Here is a 9,329-nt window from a genome sequence, read left to right as displayed (position 1 = left end):
CACCCCCTTCGTCACACAGGTGCTGCAGATGCTCGTAAAATATATGTGAAAACCGTGGCCCAGACAGCCTGAGTCTGAGTTCTGTTGGGTTCAGCAGCAGCAGCAACATATTCCCATCAGGGAACTCCCCACATCCGGTTCGGTTAACCGACTTTCGATAATAAAATAGTGCTCCTGACGCCTCTCGGCTACACAAAACTCAGGTCAGGACTCGGGGAGTCCGGGAGCTGCCATCAAAGGCCGGTCCCGTCCCGTCGTTCTCCGTTTTGCCACAATTCCCAGTGCTCGGAACAAGTTGTTGTGCCAACGTCGGTCGATGCAACTGACAAGCCAGAGAGTTAGAGTCGTTTGCTGTCACACTGATGCTGCAGGTTACAGTGAGGTCGTGCTTTTGAGGCACATTTGAAACAAAAATCTTTCAGAATCAATCCTGGGTCCTTTGATTTAAAAGTGACCTCTCTACCCCTATGACACATTGGCTTACATCGCAAATAAGAACGTTGAACGGTAGTGCACGATGTTCTGCGCCATGCTGTACTGCACACGTGTGCACACACACGTGGGAAGATTTTTCCCATTTTCCCATCAGTACAACCAGCTGCAGGTTAGTTTGGTGGTGGCATGGGGAAATGGAGGATGAAGGAGGTAGGGAAAGTCGAGGCAATGATTCGGAAAATTACTTTGACTTTTCAACTGTGTCCCAGATAGCTTTATGAGCCATGTGCCGTTCGTGTGTGTGTTTGTGTGTGGATGATGCTTTTCATTCCCATCATAAAACACGACTCTGCAAGCAGGGAACGGGTCTGGAACGTGAAGAAGGGGAATTAGCAGGCGAAGGACGAACAGAAGAGCTGGTAGAAGCTTTTGTAGGGTGGAAGGACGTAACATAGGAGAAATCATGAGAAGTAGTGTGATTTATTTGAATTATTTTTGTATTTGTTAAAGAAGAGACACACCATCTTGCAGAAAGCCAAGGTTCCTATTAGTTTGTCTTTAACCAGTTTTTGAAATGAGATACAGCAATTCTAATTTTGGTTTTGCAATATTTCAGTAACTTATGGCATTCTCGAGTGTAAATTTTCAAAAAATATTTTATTTTATAAATGTACCCACATTTTCTTAAATATTTTTGCAACTTTTCTATCCTTTTTCAATCTATCCTTCATGGTCATATTAGATCCTCAGAAACTTCTGACTTCATAAATATAGCTGTTTATTAAAAAAAACCGATCGTATTCAAAAAGTCCTGAGATTTCAAAAAAGTGTCCAGGTGGTTTACGGATGGTCCCTAACAGAACTCTAACTAGTGAAAATGCATACAAAATTTTTCATCGTTTGATAACCAAACATTTTTTTTAAGATTTCAGTTTTTTCATGCTATAAGATATTTTGTGAAAATTTTAATATTTTGCTGACCAAACTATGAGAAGTGAACATGCATGCATAATTTTACATCGATTTAATAAAACATATGAAAAATTTACATTAATTTGAAAAATATTTGCAAATTGGAAAAAAATACTCAAAACTTTAGTTATTGCAAAATCGGTATCAAATGGGATTTTTTCATAAATTTCGAAAGATTTAATATTTTTTATGTACTTAAATATTTCACAAAATTATGGATTTCTGGAAATGTACTGAAAGTTTTTTTTACCATAGGGTAACGAATAATTGGGAATTGTTTGCACCTTTCGGAAGCAATTTTTTTTTTAAACTTAAAAAACTTTTTCGAGATTACGTAGTTTTGTGATATTTTGATAATTTCATAAAAATTTAGAATAACATTCGGAATAATTGAAAATTATAGATTATTTGATACTCTTTACGCAATAACAAGAATTTTAAGTATTTTTGTCAATATTACGTATTTTTGTGAAAATGTTGAGGCTATTCAATAAATTTTATCATAATTTTCGAAATATATGAAAAATACCCATATTTAATTTAAAAAATGTTTATATAGTTTAAAAATACGTAATTTTTAGTTCAAAAAACCATCCACATTAACGACCCCCGGGTCTTTTGTGGTCTCTATTGCAAGTTTCTACTCGAACCTAGGAGTCCGAAGGCTTGAATGGGGAGAGCACCCAAACCTCTTTTTACTCCAAGGAACCTTCCACCCCAGTGTTTGAACTGACGACCTTTGGATTGCGAGTCCAACCGCCGCCAGCGATTCCACCGGAGTAGGCTTGGTTTGGTGTGTTGTTTGTACTTATGGCATGGAGACGACTCCTACACCTGTAATGACTTAACGGCCTAACAACAACCAAGGCCGGGACCGACATTTTACTTCCTCATCCGATGGAAGGTTGGAGCAGATGGGAATCGAACCCAGAATCATCCGCTTACAAAGCGGACAGCGTTATGTAGTTATGTAGTTTAAAAATACGTCATTTTGTGAAAAATTAGGTATTTCCGTAAAATTTTATCATTTACAGCGAAATGACCATTGATTGTAACTTGCCATGGATAACGTCTGCCTGTGTGGATCAATCGGACCGCGCGCTGGACTCACAATCCAGAGGTCGCTGGTTTCAATCCCGAGGCGGACGCAAAAAATTCTAAGTGTAAATATAGGTATTTGGTGCCCTCTCCCCGTGCCATATCTTCACACTTAGGAGACCCGGGAGGCGGAGTCTTGTCGCAAAAGAACGATACACACCTGTGGATCCGTTGACGAAACCGCAAGGTTTAAGAGGGCCACATTATAAGGTGTTACGTCGATTCCGTTCCGTATGGATAAAACTATGTGAAATTTAATGAAAGAAAATGCAAAACGGGTTTTGCTATTTTATTTATAAATCTCTGTTAAATTTAGTAAAATAACAATAAACAAGTTTTTAAAGTAGTTATAAATGTTTTAATTTGTTTTGTTAGTATCCATACCAATTGCTGCTAAAACTGTTATACATGGAGCTTTGCCTAAACTTATTAGAAATAATCGAATATTCTTATTCTACTTTTGGTGAATAAAGAATGGAATTTGTTTGGAGGGACTTTAGCAAATTATTTTTATGTTTAAATTTTAAAGTCTTTTAGATGAAAACTAGACAAAATTGACCTTATACAAAAATTGCAATGAACATTTTGTGACAAAGGGGTTATATTTTGTTTTTTAAACTATTGTTAATTCTCAAAGTAACTTTTCTTTACACAATTCTACTAAAATAACATATTTTTGCATTTATTTCAAGCTGATTTGCAAGTACCGTGAAATTGCCGTGAAATTCCAATGTTTTGTAATTAACATGCCACGGAATTTCAATTTTTGAGCCGTGAAAAATCATATTGCAATAACAAATCATGATTTTTTTTTTGAGAAATTTTGCTTATTAGAAAAACAGGGAAAAAATCGTATTTTTGTGAAATTTTCTGATCTAAATGAACACAAGCGCAGTCAGACAGAAGAATGCATCCTGGAAGAACGTATGGTTAGATTACGCCGCATGTCCTTTCTTGTCAATGTTCAATACGGATCACAATTGCGTGAAGAATGCGTGGACATCTTACGATGTTTTTGTAAAAAGTTAATTTTCCTAGCTGTACCCTTACCTTAGATGAGTAAGGCAAAAGTACAAAATTATGTCTTAACCGGGTGATTTCACTTCATTCCCGTACTCCTAGAAACTGAGCTCCACGTGTTGATCGATCCGCACCAACGGGCAAACCGTTCAAGCCTGCAACCGTGAGGCGTCTAGGGCGTCCAATTTTCCCGGGTTTTGGATTTCCCGGGAAACGGGAAAAATATTGTTGAAATCCCGGGAATTCCCGGGATCCCGGGAAATTTTTGTATCAGTAATAAAATCTATGTTTTCATTACATTTTTTATGTTTTCAAGCTAAAAAACATAGAATTAGCTTAATAATATTAATTGGTGATAATTTACACTTCAATCTAAACAAAGACGAATGTTTTAAATAGCCTTAAAGAAATTAAAAATTGATAACAATCAATTTTGTTTTTTTTTTTGTGTTGTTTTGGTTTTTAAATCAGCTACAATTTTAAATTCCAATATGATTCATTTTTTTTTATTTGCGATTCAAATTAGATAAGTCTTTCTTTTTTTCCCTTTTTTTATATGACATGAGTAAAACAGCTTTAAATTTTCATTTATATTTGTAAAAAACAAAAAATGACAACAAAGGGACCATCCATAAACCACGTGGACACTTTAGGGGGGGGGGGGGGTATGGCGATTGTCCACGCTCCATACAAAAAAGTTGTTTTTTGTATGGACAATTGTCCACAAGGGGGGGGGGGGGGGGTTGAGATTTCCAAAAAAGTGTCCACGTGGTTTGTGGATGGTCCCAAATAAAATAATACTAGTCAATGTAAAATTCTAGATAAGTTTTGAATTCACATATAAAACATATTTTACAAATTGACTTCAAGTACATTTGTAAGTCGGTGTAATAATAGTTTTTTTCTGTTCCTGTTTTAACCAAAGTTATCAAAAACATTTTGCTTTTTTTTTGCTTAAATACCTGTATTGAATCGTTACATTTGTCCTTATTTGCCCCAGATGCCGGTGTTTGATCAAAAATAATTTAATATGAGTTTTTTTTTAATTTAAAATCGTAAATTTATGTAAATATATTCAGTCTTTAAAAAAATAAAAGAGAAAACAATTGAAGCGCTAGGCATTTTGCGGACCTGTTAAATCAAATTATAATAATTTTCCCTAATAAGCCAAATAAATGCTGATGTTTGCCAAATACAAATTTTAATGCATTTTATCGATTACTAAGTATTCAATTGTTTATCTATTCTAATGCTTCTTATCGATAACTAAGTATTCAACTGTTTTACTATTTCCAAATCTGAATTTCCAGACCAAAATATGATTATTTTTTTTAATTTCGGGAATTCCCGGGACAAATTCTAGAAAATCCCGGGATTCGGGAATTCCCGGTTTTGGAAAAATCCCGGGATTTTTGTCCCGGGAATTCCCGGGATGGACGCACTAGAGGCGTCAAACCCGGAAAAGGTCTTCAAGCCAAAGATGTCTGATGCACCAGAACATATCAGAACATGGCGTTGCCATTGTGCTATCTTGTTGTATGTAGATTTTTAACGTATACGTATACATGAGAAATACGCATTTAAAATAATTAAATTTAAAAAAATGAGAAATTCACTAAATTTAGCCTGAACTAGAATCGTCTTGCGTCACCATAGCACAACGGCAACGATATATCAAGCCAAACTAATCACATCAGGTGCCGCCGGGGGTGGTGCATTCAGTGTGTGTGCAAGTGCAGTGGTGTGTGTGAACCCCTCCCGAAGGATATAAACTCAGGAATAACTCAACAGATAGAGTTATTAAAGGACCTTCCCGTGGTTCTGCGATTGAAGTCAATATCCTTCCAGCAATATCCCTCGAGGACGTTCAGACTAGCTCTAAAGACGAGTTTCTGTGTGTGTGTGTGTGTGTGTACACGTGTGTGGTATAGCGGTCCAGATAGTCGACGGTTCCAATATGGATTACTAAATTATGAAAGGAACCGATAGGGAGTGCCACTCTTCGATTGACACTAGCGATAAAATGTTATGAAGACAATATGATTGGAAAATTTCCGATATATTGGCTTCTCTTACGCAATTCAATTACGCAGCAATTTATAGGTGATGATCTGGGATATTAAATGTTTTTTCTTATAAAACCTGCAAATATAAAACAAAGACTAACTTCAAAATTGCTGCTCAATTTACAACGCGCTGAAAAGCGAGCAAAACATACCGGCACATTTTTCCTTTTATGTGCGATGAAATTTCCCAAATAACAACAGACAATCATTTTTCTTCATGATTGAGCAAATTCGCCGCACGTCGGCAGAGTTTCGAGTCTCCGTTTTCCACCGTTTGTTCCACCTAATACGTTAGGACACAAAAAGGAAACTGCTACAGGTGGGTGACGAATTTTCAGATGAAACTGATATCCTTGATGGAAATATTTGCTGTTCAACGTCTATTTGTTAGTGTAAGGAAACGCCGTTTTAGATGTCCTGTATGAAAACAAAAAGTAAAAACAAGCTTAACCCTCTACTGCCCAAATTTTTTTTTTCGATTTTTTTTATTTTTCCCGTGTTTAGGATGTCATTTTGAGCAACTTTTGTTCTACGAAAAACTTTACTTCTCTTGTTTTATGTTTTTCTTGTTTCATTTTTAGTATTTTAATTTGCATTAATCTTGTTTAGTTTATGTTTGTTTTTGGTAGTATTTGGCCTAATCTACCACCTGCTATCATTACATTTTGCCTATCTAATTTTTTCATAATTTTACAGTCACTTTTTCAATTTTTTGCATGTTTTTCTCATTTTCTGCTATAAAATGGCACCATTATCATTTAAGTTGTAAAAAAATGCTTAGAGGGATAGTCTGGGACACTACAAAAATTACTGCATACTTCTTTTTACTTAAAATATAGGAAATGTTAGTAAAAAACACAGCCAAAGTTGACCCCTAAAAAAATTACATTTTTAAAAACAATGGCAAAATCACATAAAACAAGTCAAACTTCCAACCCTAAAATTTTGTAAAATTTTAAGAGTTCTTCTTTCCAATGCTTTTTAAAGATCAAAAATTGGTTGAAAAATGGATTTTTGGCGATTTTTTAAATCGAAGCCCGCCTAGAGGCGGGGTTGGGTTGTAGAGGGTTAACGTACATCAATTGAATGGGTTTTTTGATTTGCTTGATAAGAAAATGTTTTGTAGCATAATTTGTAATGTCCCACAAAATTGTAAAAAATTGTCTGAAATGTTCATCATAAATAAATTTGACAAACAACAACAACATTTGAAGAAAAAAAAAAGAAAAGTTCATTAATTTATTTTTAAATCAGGCCAATGCCAAATCTTTAAATAAAATTTGTACCAGCCTAATTTTGCAAATTTGAAAATCTGCCGATTAGTTCCTGAGTCAATCGGCTTCCCTATGACCAAAGGAGGCATTTTGCATCCTTAATTTGTCCATTCATATCTTCATACAAATTTGGTAGTAAAACCATCCAAAAATGGTAGGTAGGTAAATTTCAGAAAATCTATATCTCAGGAAAGAATTTTCTAATTTATTTGGTGTCTCGGTCAAAGTTATATGTCAGGACTATCGAGAAAAATCTGGACTAACATTTTAGAAAGGCGAAGGGGTTTGTCCTAATTTTTCAAATTGATAAAAAAATGAGATTTCTGAGATATTTGAAAATTGGCCTCGGAAAATTTTCACTTCGTATAATCAAAACTTCGGATAATCGAATCACGAAAAAAAAAATTTCCGTTGTTTAATTTTTGTTTGTCGAGCTTAGGTTTGACCCCTGAACTACACTAAAATGATTTAGAATTTTTGAAATCCAAGATGGCGGCCAAAATGGAGGTGATATATGCATGCATTTTATTTTTTAACAGGCAATCAATATTTCAAATTTGACTAAAATGGGGTCGCAGAACTCGAATTTTATGTTATAATCAAGAAAATGAAAAATTACGATTTTTTTTTCGTGATTCGATTATCCGAAGTCCCATACAAACCTTCGGATAATCGAACTTCGGATTATCGAGTCTGTACTGGACTGTATATATATTTGAGAAGCTGTCTCTCAGGAACAAAAAAAAACAAAGTTAAATATTTCTTAAGGAAACACAGCAACCAAGGAAGTTTTTGTCTTCTTATTCCAAAATTGTTGAACTTACGGACCCAATCCTGAAATAATGTAATTATAAAAATTGACAAATTTGGTTGCAAATGTTTATGGAAATAAGGGATGAATAATAACAAAATAAAAATCTGGGTGCAAAAGACCAGAGTTGATGTGCACCGTTAAATAAATAAATCTATTGCAAATTTTCTCAGCTTTTGAAGAAAAAATAATCTTATAGGCTAACTCAAAGAGAAAATAACGTACTCAAAAAAAAAAATTCAATAGCAAAATCCACATTTATAAATATAAAACCACCTCCGTGTAAGCACGAGAGCAAGCAGCAGTCAAGTGCTCAGTGCTCCATCGTTTTTTCGATTTTTTTTCGCCGTAAATTACCGTGATTACCCGCGAGTTTGCTCCTGCAGCATGCCAAAGGCCGGCCGTGGCCGTGGCAGTTCGAGTGCGGCCTCGAAAAACCCGCGAAGTTCGTCTACCGGCCGTGTGCAAAAAGGTAAACAAACCAACGCCGTGTCGACCGCCATCGCGCAGGGGAGCGTGAGCGCAGAAGGCATCGACAAAAAGTTGCTACATCCCGGATATGTTCCGAGATCACCAGTGCGAACCCGTTCCGGTACCTCCGGTGCCCCAACCAGTGGCACTTCAACATCCGCCAACATCCCCATCAGGAACGAGTTCCAGATGCTGAGCGACGACGAAGAAAACAACAACACCGACGGTAGCAGCACTACCGACGACGACGACGACGATCGTCGTGCACGGAAAAAAGTGCCGACGCCAAGAACGAACAATTCTCCAAAGGAACGTAGACCACCACCAATTTTTGTTTTGGACACGTTGGTGGACGATATTGACGAGTTGCTGGAAGGCCTCGGATATTGTCTGAAAATCGGTAAGTCGTCAGTGCAAGTCTACACATTTGACAACAAGAACTTCGACCTGGTTGTGGAGAAATTGAAGGGTAAAAACTTCAAGTTCTACACATTCGACCCCGTGCAGAAGACAGTCGTTAAGGTCGTCTTGCAGGGGTACCAAGACCGCCCGATCTCCGACCTCAAGAAGGACCTCTCGGGTGCTGGAATAACGCCGCGAGACATAAAAGTCCTCTCGCGGAAGACAACAGTCACAGGTACACACACACTGTACCTGTTGTACTTCGACCGCGGCACCGTCAAGATTCAAGACCTGCGGCGAACTAAGGCGTTGGACGGGTTTTGGGTAAACTGGCGGTTCTACTCAAAGAACCCGTCGGACGCAGCACAATGCCACCGTTGCCAGAAATTCGGCCACGGCTCGCGGAACTGCAACCTCCCGCCCCGCTGTGTGAAGTGCGGTGAAACACACCTCTCTGAGGCGTGTGCACTGCCGTGCAAGGCGGACCTGGGGGACAAGGCAGAGCAAACGAAGGCGCGCATCAAGTGCGCCAACTGTGGAGGTAACCATACCAGCAACTACCGTGGATGCAGTGCACGAAAAAATTACCTCGAGGAGCAGGAAAAGAGGAAGAAGAAAGCAGCAGCGTCCCACCCTCCTCAGCGAAGTACGAGCGTAACCGTGCCGGCTGCTGGGCAGCGTACGGTTCCCGCGGACAACTCAGCATTCCCCCCTGGCTGGGGGCGATCGTTTGCCAGCGTGGTTGCTGCCGGTAGCGGCAATGCGGCCCAGCAAGAAGTC

The sequence above is a fragment of the Culex pipiens genome, chromosome 3, assembly GCF_016801865.2.
Source record: "Culex pipiens pallens isolate TS chromosome 3, TS_CPP_V2, whole genome shotgun sequence".
Classification (NCBI taxonomy): Eukaryota; Metazoa; Arthropoda; class Insecta; order Diptera; family Culicidae; genus Culex; species Culex pipiens.
Note: the sequence above shows the minus strand (reverse complement) of the source record.